Genomic DNA, 13,308 nt, shown 5'->3' with positions numbered 1-13,308 from the left:
CTAATCCCAGCTTGTTCAATTAAGCTTTGGTAATAAAACCTGGAATCTTATTGGTTTCTATGCAGACGTGAGCCTGATTTTGCACTTTTCAGATTAAGTAAATAAACCCCATTGTGTACTTAAAAGTGGGGTATGCCTGTATATATATATATATATATATATTACACTGCAGCTAACTGAATCACCTGCCTGAAGTAGATTAGAAACAGTCTTGAAGAGCAGACGCTATTCTTTCAAATTTAGTTTATTGAGCTACAGTTCAGGCTCAGTTTATTATTACCTAAATGTATTGGTTTCTGTACAGGTTTGGCTAGACTGTGCAAATTTCCATCTGACCATGGGTAGTGCTGTTACCATTGGTAGATGTTGTAAATACAGTCTGGTTGGACATATTGAATACTCTTTGCTCAGAGACAGATCGGTGGGAGTGGTGCATCCGCCGTGCATTCTGGGTAGGGGTATTTAAGGTGCAGACACCATTTTTTTGGGGTTGGCGCTTCCAGACCTCATGGCCCTCCTGGCCTGGGGAAATTACTGCTACTTAAAATCCTGCCTTGGGGTCGGCGGACCTGAGGTTCAGCTAGGCTGGTATCTTGAGAAGAGCCTGGGAACTCAGTCGGAGATGCATCTGGGGACAATCATAGCAATCTATTCAGGATTGTCGGGTCTGTGGCAGAGACCATATCGGAAGGGTCTGTGGCAGAGACCATATCGGAAACAATAATTTGTCTATTCAAGATCATCAGTTCTGTGGCAGAGACCATATCGGAAACAATAATTTGTCTATTCAAGATCGTCAGGTCTGTGGCAGTGACCGTTCTCAAGCATTGTATCGGCTGCTAGGTTGGTGAGAGAAACCTATCCGATGGTTGCTGAATCCAGCTGGGGAAGTGCTGCTCGCTGGAATTAGAAATTACCTCTAACCGCAATATTTCAATATACCTGACTCCTCTCACATCTTACCCTGCTATTGCATATGTTGTTCTTCAATAAAACTTGGAAAAAGGACTAAGTGTTTTGAGCCAGCGTTTTTCAAACAAACATTTATTTTGGGACTCCCCTATGACGGACACTGAGAAGGTGGTAACTGTAAGCCCAAGAAAATATTAAGTAGCTACCTGAGGAAAGGAGTATAACACTCACTTTTTCACCATGAAAATTGGGTGCAAATAGCGTGTGCGTGTTATACCTCAATTTTAGCTGCCTCGGAGGGGGCAGGCAGGGGGGCGGGACGAGCGCCATCAGATTACATATAGTGAGAATTTCCTGTTTACTTGGCAGTCTCTGTAATAGGAAGTCCCTTCTCCTGGGCCGCCATTGGACCACTGTTCTGTCTATCATAGGAGATTCTCACTGTATGTAATCTGTCGGTGCTCGTCCCGCCCCCCTCCCTGTCCCCTCTAGGCTGCAGATGGGCATCGATCAGGCTGCACTGATGGCAATGGTGAGGCTGCTGCACTGAAGGAAATGGTGAGGCTGCTGCATTGATGGCAATGGTGAGGTTGCTGCATTGATGGCAATGGTGAGGCTGCATTGATGGCACTTGTGAGGTGGTAGATGGGCATTGATCAGGCTGCATTGATGGCAATGGTGAGGCTGCAGATGGGCACTGACCCTTATATTGCTTCAAAGTTCCTTATTTAAAATTGTATTTTTTTCCTGAAACTTCCCTCTTAAAATGAATGTGCGTGTTATACGCCTGTGCGTGTTATACGCCGATAAATACGATATATATATATATATATATATATATATATATATATATATATATACACCAGTCTCACTATATATATATATATATATATATATATATATATATATATACATATATTAAATACACTGCAGCTAACTGAATCACCTGCCTGCCTGAAGTATAGTAGAAACAGTACACCACTAGGAACAGACCGCAGTGAGATCTAGCTAAACTGTATGCAGTGGATATTTATATATCCTAGACTGTCTGTATATAAATGAAATACACTGCATCTATCTAAATCACCTGGCTGCCAGAAGTATAGTAGAAACAGTACACCACCAGGAACGGACTGCAGTGAGATCTAGCTAAACTGGATACAGTGGATATATATATATATATATACTAGACTGACTGTGTATATATATATATATATATATATATATATATATATATATATATATAAAATACACCACAGCTAACTTAATCATCTGCCTGCCTGACTGCTCAATCTAAATGACACTCTCTCTCCGTCCACGCCAGCAATGACACACTACACGAAGCCGACGTGCAGTCAGCCTTATATAGTGTGGGCGTGGACTTAGTCCCCCTGAACCATGATTGGCGAAAGGCACCCTGCCTTTAGCCAATTATGGCTCTCTTAGCTGAGGGTGCTGTGATTGGCTAAAGCATTCAGGTCATGGTGCATGCTCTGACCAATCATCCTACAGCAATGCGCTGCGTAATGCAGTGCATTATGGGCCGTTACGCGCCGCTCGAATTTGTCGTGAACGGCCCATAATGTTTGGTTTTCGACGAACGGGTGAACAGCCAATGTTCAAGTCGAACTCATGTTCGACCAGAAAAGAAAGCTCATCCCTAGTCACCAGCATGCATTTGATTTACATCTCGTCCTATAGGTGTCAGCAGTTGATTACTATTGGTGTAATCTATATGATCCTTGATTCGACGCCAAAAAGCTTGTTTGGTTTTGCCCAGTTAGAAACTACTGCATTCGCAAAACATAATGTACACCACGCCCTCCGTCTGACAGTTGATGTGGTGTATCGTAGAGTGTAATCTGCCGTTTGACAGATACATTGCATAATTTTCATATATTCATGGACAAAGAGCGCATAAACCACATTACCATGTTCCTCTCGAGGTGGTATCTTCCCTGGCTGTCTCAGTAAAATGTCTCTGTATCAATCTATCCCTAAGTGATCTTGCCCTCCTAAAAGTAATATTGGGTTTAGAGCTTGTATATTTGCAAAGGATGGGGTCATTGGTAAGGAGATACCAGTGTTTCTTAAGTATTTCTCGTATACATGAGTGTTGGCAGGTATAGTGTTAAACAGTGTTATCCAAAACAAATGTTCTGCTTGGTCATCACCCTGTGGACATTGTACTGCATGTTGTGTGCTTTTGTTCCAGGGGAGGAGAGGTGTAGCCTGGAGCTTTGTGGAGTTAAATATCAACAGGCTGTTAATATAAAGCTCCACACATAGATATACAAAGCAGGACAACAGAGAGGAACATCCAAGAAGAGACCAGCCTGTTTTCAGAACACCAGCAGTGAAGGTTAGAATCTCTAAAATTGTTGATTTTTTTATGTTTGTGTGTGTATGTGTGAACAATATAAGTATACACAAAACAGATACCAATAGCATACCTGTTCACTGTATCAACACAAAGATAAAGATTACAGAGTTGATCAATGTCTCCTCCCTACAATTGAGACTACCAGATAGGGAATTGTGCAGAGCATCCCGAGTAAAGCCCAAATCGCGCAGGGTAACTATCATGGTGCTGTGCCCTACAGCTGATAAAAATAAAGTAGAAAACTAGCAAGTGAAAGCACTGCAGCACCGCAGTATTGTTTTCTCTAGTTTGAGTGTGTTTTTAAAATGCTTTTATTTGTTTGGTTGAAGCCAATTCTTGGTTATTCAGATGTTGTCTAATAACCACCTAATTGTTTAATTGTGTCTATTATTGTATAGTTGCAGCTTATTATGATTAGGGATGAGCCAAACATCACCCGGTTCGGTTCGCACCAGAACATGACTGCTGAGGTGCAATGGGCCTGGTACAAATTACATGTGAACATACATGTATAGAAAAAACCTTCACTCTTCACCCTTGCCCCTTCACCCCATTAAATCAACACAATTACAACCATTAGGTTGGAAAGGGCAAGTCCACAACTTATTAAAATCCAACACATAAACACGTGAACACTTTTAAACCAGTGCCTGTCACAGTTGTACTGTGAGGACACAATTCCAAAGGGGGCCTGTCCTTACCATAAGTCCTGGAAAGGCTGCCTACTTCCGATTTCCATCAAGGGCATAATCCATTACAGCCACTTTAATACTGGCAAGGTCAGCGAACATGCGAACACCGTCAAAGTCTATGGGACACAAACATGAAAAGTGCTCATTTTAAAGGCTTATATGCAAGCTATTGCCATAAAAAGTGTGTGGGGATCCGGGTACTGCCCTAGGGGACATGTATCAATGCAAAAAAAAGTTTTTAAAACTGACGTTTTTTCAGGAGCAGTGATTTTAATAATGCTTAATGTGAAACAATAAAAATAAAATATTCCTTTAAATATCGTGCCCGGGGGTCCCTTAGTCTGCCTGTAAAGTAGTGCATCTTTCCCATGTTTATAACAGTACCGCAGCAAAATGACATTTCTAAAGGAAAAAATGTAATCAAATATTGCTTGCGGCTGTAATGTATTGCCATATCCCAGCAATATCCATAAAAAATCATTAAAAAAAACAGCGTGCCCCCCCCCCAGTCCATTACTAGGCCTTTCGGGTCTGGTATAGATATTAAGGGTAACTCCATGCCAAAATTTTAAAAAACAAATGGCGTGGGGGCCCTCCCCAACATCCATACCATGCCCTTGCTCTCAACATGGGGAGGGTGCTTTGGCTTCCCCCCCATAGCACCTTGTCCCCATGTTGATGGGGACAAGGGACTCATTCCCACAACCCTTGCCCAGTGGTTGTGAGGCTATGTGGGCGGGGGGCTTGTCGGAATCTGGAAGCCCCCTTTAACAAGTGGGCTCCCAGATCCTGACCCCCCCATGTGAATGGGTATGGGGGTAAAAAAAAAGTGTCCCGCAATGTAAATCCACCGTCAAGCACGGCACCGACGGTCCAGAGAAAAAAATGAAAACCTCCGCCTCCACGGGAGGCGCCTCGCCGACAGCAATCTTTTCGCTTTGACAGCTGTTAAATAGCCAAGGGCAGGGCCACGTGGTGATGTAAACAGGTAACCCCGCCCCCTCTGACATCACATGGTGTCAGAAGGGGGTGGGGTCACCCAGTTACCTCACCGGGTGGCCCTGCCCTTGGCTATATAACAGCTGTCACCGCAAAAAGACTGCAGTCGGTGAGACGCCTCCCATGGAGGTGGTGTTCTTCCGTAATTTTTTTTTGGGGGATCGTCGGTACAGTTCAGGAAGAGGCGCTCTCTTGCCCCCCCTTTGCTGCGGCCTGCCAGGTTGCATGCTCGGATTAGAGTCTGGTATGTTTTTTGGGGACCCCCATGCCATTTTTTTCATTTTGGCGCAGGGTTCCCCTTAACCACTTCAATACACTGTGTTATATATACTACACTGCCTGCACTGACTGAATATATAGAGTCTACACTGAATGCAGAGTATATATATATATATATATATATATATATATATATATATATATATATATGTGTATATATATATATGTGTATATATATATATATGTGTATATATATATATATATATATATATATATATATATATATATATATATATATATATATATATATTAGTAGATGGTATTCCATCACATCATACTGTCCCAAGATCTGCATATACCAACGCACAGCCACACAGTTAACAATGCGGGGAAGAGAGCTAAAACTGAAAGGATTATGTTACCGCCTCTTGCTAGTAGGGGGGCCGGACAGCATCTCCTATATTCCCATGGTAGCCCAGCTGCACCGTTGTTTCTCCGCTTGTAGTTTAGGTGCTGTCTGTGGCTTGCTCCGTCTTGCTATGTCCTATAGGGACGTGATGGATGGCAGTCCGCTCCTTAAACCTACTGATTTAATGATTGACTTTGATGTATAAATCACTATCAGGAAATTTCTAGCAAGTCTGTGGTACCTTGCGAATAGCACTTGGCGGTGACCGCACCAACCAATCATGTGGCTTCAACCACTCCATATACCCAATAGAGATTCTCCGCATGTCATTTTTTATTATACTGCAGGAATGGATTCTTCTTCAATTTATGATATGCCTTGAGCATGCGCATGCATAACTCTTTTTTCATCAACTTTTCCTTTCCTTATTTTGACTATATTAGCAGTTGGTGACATAATCAGTGGGGCCCTCTTAGAAGGGTTTTGTTAGTGGTCATTAAATCTCCACATCCCCAAATCCCCCCTGGGGGACCACGCATGCACAATGCCTCTTTGTTATTAGATATGGTTTTTTATGCATTTTTGATGTGGCGATTAGCCATAGGGACATTGTGCATCTGTGGGAGTCTAGGCGCCTGCACCGTGTTTGTTATATATTTGTATATGTTTGTTATTGTCTGCTATTTTTGTGAATCTGGCCAATGAGCATATCGTGTGCATCCAGCACCCAATAAGCAAGTTTTTCAGTGTATGGTGGATCATATCTACTTGTATAACTGTTGGTGTAATTATTGCCAATTTTAACACATGTAACTCTAATAAACTTTATTTAAGTTTTAATACCACTCTCCCATCATTGTCCATTATATCCACAGTAACTGTCTTTGGGCCCAAGAGAGTCACTTCCTTGTGCCTCTCTTTGACCCCCTCACCTTTTTTAGAATATTTGCTTTAGTTACGGATATGACCTCTAAATTAGAGGAGTGACGTTGGGTAAGAGACATATATTGAAGACAAGGCATTTACTCTCCAGGTGGTCCCCCTCTTCCCCCTTTTTTCATCATACAGCAATGCACTGCGATCTCACAGTGCATTATGGGGCGTTCAGCGGCGCTCAAATTTCCCACAAACGCCCCATAATATTCGCTGTTCGGCAAACAGGCGAATACCCGATGTTCGAGTCGAACTTACGTTTGATTCTAACATATAGCTAATCCCTAATTATGATTAAACGCCCTAACAGCGGGAAATGCGTCAGCAGGCGTTCTTGAGGACTTCTGTGAAATGGTCTGACATTATATTGCTTTTAAAAGTTTCAATAAAGAAGATGCCTTTTATATAATATTGTCATGCTTTCGTCCCAGTTTTCATCTATGCATGTACAGTCACGAGCTGGACCTGCATCCAGTGTGGATTTGGGTTGTAAAGACAGACCCACTTGGAGCAGTGCTTCCTTGTTTTCTTTGCCTGAGTTTTTTTCTTCTAACCATGTTATGTAGTACTGTAGATTTGTAACGTTAATTGGAGGAAAAGCAAGTCATACAGGCACAGCCTGTAGTGCTGAAGGCTTTTTTAAGGACACCAGTTTTACAGGGGAAATCGAAGCTGCAAATGGGAGTAGACATCCTAGAATTGAAATAACTATTTAACCGCTTCAGCCTCGTAAGATTTTACCCCCTTCCTGACCAGAGCGTTTTTTTGTGATTCAGCACTGCGTCGCTTTAACTGACAATTGCGCGGTCATGCGACGTGGCTCCCAAACAAAATTGACATCCTTTTTTTCCCACAAATAGAGCTTTCTTTTGGTGGTATTTGATCGCCTCTGCGGTTTTTATTTTTGCGCTATAAACAAAATAAGAGCGACAATTTTGAAAAAAACGCATTATTTTTTACATTTTGCTATAATAAATATCCCCCAAAAATATATAAAAAAACATTTTTTTCCTCAGTTTAGGCTGATCGTATTCTACTACATATTTTTGGTAAAAAAAAAATCGTATTCGTATTGATTGGTTTGTGCAAAAGTTATAGCGTTTACTAAATAGGGGATAGTTTTATGGCATTTTTATTAATAATTTTTTTTTACTAGTAATGGCGGCGATCAGCGATTTTTATTGTGACTGCGACGTTATGGCGGACATGTCGGACATTTTTGACACATTTTTGGGACCGTTGTCATTTATACAGCGATCAGTGCGATTAAAAATGCACTGATTACTGTGTAAATGACACTGGCAGTGAAGGTGTTAACCACTAGAGGGCGGGGAGGGGTTAAGTGTGTCCTAGGGGAGTGATTACTAACTGTAGGGGGATGGGCTAGCAGTGTCATTACTCTGATCACAGCTCCCGATGACAGAGAGCTGTGATCAGTGACACTTGTCACTAGGCAGAACAGGGAGATGCTGTTTACATCAGAATTTCCCCATTCGTCCTCTCCGTGAGGCGATCGCGGGTATCCCCGCGGCGATCGAGTCTGCGGGACCCACGACCCGACTCACGGAGCTCCCGGCCGGCGGGCACACAATGGCACGGCGGGAAATTCAAATGGACGTACAGGTACGCCCATTTGCCCAGCCGTGCCATTCTGCCGACGTACCGGTGTGCGCCGGTTGGGAACCAGTTAATAACAGCCTTTGCAAGCAGCCTCTGGATCGAGAGCACCTCCCAGTGTCTGGCCTTGAGGAAATCAAGACACAGATGGGTTGATTTACTAAAACTGGAGAGTGCAAAATCTGGTGCAGCTGTGCATGGTAGCCAATTAACTTCTAACTTCAGTTTGTTCAATTAAGCTTGGACAATAAAACCTGGAAGCTGATTGGTTTCTATGCAGAGCTGTACCAGATTTTGCACTCTCCAGTTTTAGTCAATCAACCCTAGAGTGTAAAATATGGGTCACCTCTGGGTGAAGGATTATAGTAATTCATTTGCAGATTCTTACCTCTGTTCTAATGGAATTGCTGATTGATATACCACAGCCTTTCTTAACCTTAGGCACCCAGAAAAACCCTTGAAAAAATGTTCCAGTCTCCAGAAGCCCTTGCTAAAAATTACCATATCTACAGCTCACTGTAATTTAGAGTAATGGTCAGTAGGAAGAATGCTACTTAAATTTGTTGTCAGTGGGATGATTTCCCCGTTAACCACTTCAGCCCCGGAAGATTTTACCCCCTTCCTGACCAGAGCACTTTTTACAATTTGGCACTGCGTCGCTTTAACTGACAATTGCGTGGTCATGCAACATTTTACCCAAACAAAATTTGCATCATTTTTTCCCACAAATAGAGCTTTCTTTTGGTGGTATTTGATCACCTCTGGGGTTTTTATTTTTTGCGCTATAAACAAAAAAAGAGCGACAATTTTGAAAAAAAAAACAAAATTTTTTTTTACTTTTTGCTATAATAAATATCCCCAAATTTAAAAAAAAAAAAAAAAAAATTTTTCATCAGTTTTGGCTGATATGTATTCTTCTACATATTTTTACTAAGAGTCGCAATAAGCGTATATTGATTAGTTTACGCAAAAGTTTGGGACCATTGACATTTATACAGCGATCAGTGCTATAAATATGCACTAATTACTGTATAAATGTCACTGGCAGGGAAGGGGTTAACACTAGGGGGCGATCAAGGGATTAAATGTATGTTCCCTCACTGTTAGGGATGAGCTTCGTGTTCGAGTCGAACCCATGTTCGACTCGAACATCGTCTGTTCGCCTGTTCGCCGAATTGCGAACGATATGGGCCGCTTGCCCCAAATTCGTGTGGCGCGTCACGGCCAATAATTCACGTGGCCGTGGGACACGCTTGGCCTTTTTTTCGGCAGCTGGCCGTGTTGAGCCGCAACATGCGGAAGACTTGGTCGAGTGGATGACCAAGCCGTCCTCATCCTCCTCATCCTCTCTCACCCATGCTCAGGGTACTTTATCTGGCAAAGCAGCTGCCAACGTGGCCTCTTCCCTCAGCTCAATGGCATCAGTGACTCCTTCCCTAGCCCCACCATGTCCTCCTGAGGAGTCCCTCAAACTGTTTGACCACAGTGTTGGGTACATGCTCCAGGAGGATGCCCAGCGTTTTGAAGGCTCTGATGATGATACTGAGCTAGATGAAGGCAGTAACGTGAGCACGGACAGAGGGGGTGCCCAAGAAGGACAGCAATCTGGCAGTCATGCTCCCCCTGCTGCAGCATACTGCCAGGTTTGCTCCAGTGATGAGGAGGGAGGGGATGATGAGGTCACTGACTCAACGTGGGTGCCTGATAGGAGAGAGGAGGAGGAGGCACATCACCAACGAGGCAGGATGCCCTCCAGGGGCCAGCCTAAGGGCAGCACACTGACTGCATCACACCCCAATGCTCCGCATGTGCAGGGCGCTGCTGTCTCTGCGCAATATTCCAAAAGTTCTTTGGTGTGGGCCTTTTTTGAGACGAGTGCATCAGATCGCACCGCTGCTATTTGTAACATATGTCTCAAGCGTATCTCGCGTGGCCAAAACATCTCCTGCTTGGGCACCACATGCTTGACCAGACATATGTTGACCTGCCATGCAGTTCATTGGCAGGCGTATCTAAAAGACCCACACCAAAGAACAAAGAGGACCTCTCCTTGCTCCTCATCAGCTGAGATCTCCAACCCCACTATACCTTCAGTCCTCTCTGAGACCTGCACTGAGAGGAATGAAGGTGTAGAATTAGGTGTGTCACAGCCAAGTACTTGTGGGCAATCTTCTTTCGGTACACCGACGTCAGATTGTACCAGGCAAATTTCCATGCCCCAGCTGCTGCACCGCCGAAAGAAGTTCGCTCCCAGCCATCCACATGCCCAGCGGTTGAATGCTAGCTTGGCAAAAATGCTAGCACTTCAACTGCTGCCTTTTCAGTTGGTAGACTCTGCCCCCTTCCGTGAGTTTGTGAAATGTGCGGTTCCTCAGTGGCAGGTACCCAAACGCCACTTTTTCTCATGGAAGGCGATTCCGGCCCTCTACCGGCATGTGGAAGGCAATGTCCATGCCTCGCTTGACAGGGCGGTCAGCGGTAAGGTGCATATTACCGCTGACTCATGGTCCAGCAGGCATGGACAGGGATGTTACCTAAGTTTCACCGTGCATTGGGTGACTCTGTTGGCAGCTGGGAAGGATGCAGGACAAGGTGCAGTAGTGTTGGAGGTTGTTCCGCCACCACGCCTCCAAAATGCCACTACTAATGATTGTGACACACCTCTCTCCTCCACCCCCTCCTCTTCTTCTTCCTCCATGGCCTCTTCCTGTGATTTGTCCTCTGAACCAGTGGTGCTCCGTAGGCGTTCAAGGGGCTACGCAAGTACGCAGGCCAAAAGATGCCATGTGGTGTTTGAGCTGGTGTGCTTGGGGAATAGGAGCCACACTGGGGCAGAGGTTCTGTCAGCTCTGCAGGGGCAGGTTCAGAGGTGGTTGACGCCATGCCAACTTAAGGCAGGAATGGTGGTTTGCGACAATGGCACCAACCTCCTCTCTGCCCTCCGACAGGGACAAATGACCCATGTGCCCTGTTTGGCTCACGTCCTTAACTTGGTGGTGCAGCGGTTCTTGGGCAGGTACCTTACAGGATGTCGTTAGGCAGGCCAGGAAAGTCTGTGTGCATTTCCGCCGGTCATATAATGCCAGTGCTCGGCTGGCGGACCTCCAAAAGGAGTTTAACCTGCCCAAGAACCGCCTAATCTGTGACATGCCCACAAGGTGGAACTCAACGTTAGCCATGCTGCAGCGGCTGCACACACAGCAGAGGGCCAACAATGAGTACCTGTGCAACTATGGCACCAGGACAGGGTCAGGGAGCTTGTTTTTTTTTCCCCCATGCCAGTGGGCCATGATCAGGGATGCATGCACTGTCCTGTCACCATTTGAGGAGGCTACGAGGATGGTGAGCAGTGACAGTGCATGCATCAGTGACACTGTCCCCCTTGTCCACCTGTTGGAGCACACGCTGCGTGGAATAATGGACAGGAAACTTGAGGCAGAACAGAGGCAGGAAGAGGAGGACTTCCTTAGCTCTCAAGGCCCCCTTTATCCAGACAGTGTTCCTGCGTGCCCGCCGATCACACAGGAAGAGGACGAGGAGGAGGAGGAGGATTGTGTCAGTATGGAGGTGGAGCCTGGCACTCAGCATCAGCAGCAGTCTTTAAGGGATCAGTCCCAAGAAACACATGGACTTGTACGTGGCTGGGAGGAGGGGGCTGCGGACCATGTCGTCCTTAGTGACCCAGAGGACTCCGGACCGAATGCCTCAGCAAACCTACGCTGCATGGCCTCCCTGATCCTGCAAAGCCTGCATAAGGATCCTCGTATTCATGGTATCAAGGAGAAGGACCAATACTGGCTGGCAACCCACCTTGATCCACGTTACAAGGGTAAGGTTGCGGACCTTATCTTGCCGTCGCAGAGGGAGCAGAGGATGAAACATCTTCGCGAGGCCTTGCAGAAAGGTCTGTGCAACGCATTCCCAGAGACTGGGAGGTTACAAACTCCTTTTTCTGGAGGTGTTGCTGAGGCTTCGGTCAGTCAAAGAAGGAGCGGTGGAGAAGGTGGCCGTCTGACCGATGCGTTCAGACGATTTTTTAGTCCGCAGCCCCAAGGTATGATCGGCTCCAGTAACCATCGCCAGCGTCTGTTTTACATGGTGCAGGAATACCTAGGGGCAAGATCTGACTTGGCACCTTTCCCACCGAAAATCCTCTGGGTTACTTGGTCTTGAGGATGGATCACTGGCCAGAGCTTGCACAGTATGCAATTGAGCTACTGGCCTGTCCTGCATCCAGCGTTCTTTCGGAACGCACATTCAATGCTGCTGGAGGCTTTGTAACCGATCACAGGGTGTGTCTGTCCACCGACTCTGTCGATCGACTGACCTTCATAAAAATGAATCCAATGTAACCAAATAATTTTTTTTAAAATCTCAGATCCCTTCAAAGACTGCCTATGCTGAGTGACTATGCTGAGTTATTATCCTCTTCCTCCTCAATGATCACGCTGATAGCTTGTAAGAACATTTTTGGTTCTGGGAGCCGCCACTAGTGCCTCTGGCCCAATTTTTCAGCCCCTGTTTAACAGGGGCATGTAATTACAATTGTTGATGCAATACTTTGCAGCAGGGCTCGTTCCTGCTTTCCAACTAGAGTATCTGTGAGGGGTTGCAGTGTTGTGGCACCATCACCAGTGCCTAAGGCCCAATTTTTCAGCCCCTGTTTAACAGGGGCGTGTAATTACAATTTTTTATGCAATACTTTGCAGCAGGGCTCGTTTCTGCGTTCCAACTAGAGTATCTGTGAGGGGTTGCAGTGTTGTGGCACAGGACACCAGTGCCTAAGGCCCAATTTTTCAGCCCCTGTTCAACAGGAGCATGTAATTACAATTCTTGATCTAATATTTCACAGCAGGGCCCGTTTCTGCGCCCACCAAGAGCGAGTGAGGACTTACAGTGTTGTGGCACCAGCACCACCACCACCACCACCAAAGGCCCAATTTTTCTGCCCCTGTTCAACAGGGGCATGTAATTACAATTCTTGATCTAATATTTCACAGCAGGGCCCTGTGAGGGCTTACAGTGTTGTGGCCACAACAACAACTAAGGCCCAAATTTCTGCTGAGTATATAAGGCAGGCCCCTACTTTCAAACATCCAACTTACAAACGTCTCCTACTTGCAAACGGAGGGAGACAACAGGAA

General features: G+C 45.3%; 1 protein-coding gene across 2 annotated transcripts in view; it reads left to right on the top strand.

Moving 5' to 3' along the window:
• Positions 1 to 13,308, top strand: part of LOC141139185 (cytochrome P450 2K1-like) — an 86,391-nt gene that overhangs the window by 15,683 nt on the left and 57,400 nt on the right. The window contains exon 2 of one of the 2 annotated variants that reach the window (XM_073625094.1): positions 3,128 to 3,274. The exons of the other annotated variant lie outside the window; for it this stretch is intronic. The gene's annotated coding sequence lies outside the window, so the exon portion shown is untranslated. The remainder of the gene's footprint in view (positions 1 to 3,127; positions 3,275 to 13,308) is intronic. 2 annotated transcript variants of the gene reach the window in all.

Source organism: Aquarana catesbeiana, linkage group LG04 (genome assembly GCF_042186555.1).
Source record: "Aquarana catesbeiana isolate 2022-GZ linkage group LG04, ASM4218655v1, whole genome shotgun sequence".
Lineage (NCBI taxonomy): Eukaryota > Metazoa > Chordata > Amphibia > Anura > Ranidae > Aquarana > Aquarana catesbeiana.
The sequence above is the reverse complement of the archived record's forward strand: the minus strand, read 5'-3'. Positions and strand labels throughout refer to the sequence as shown.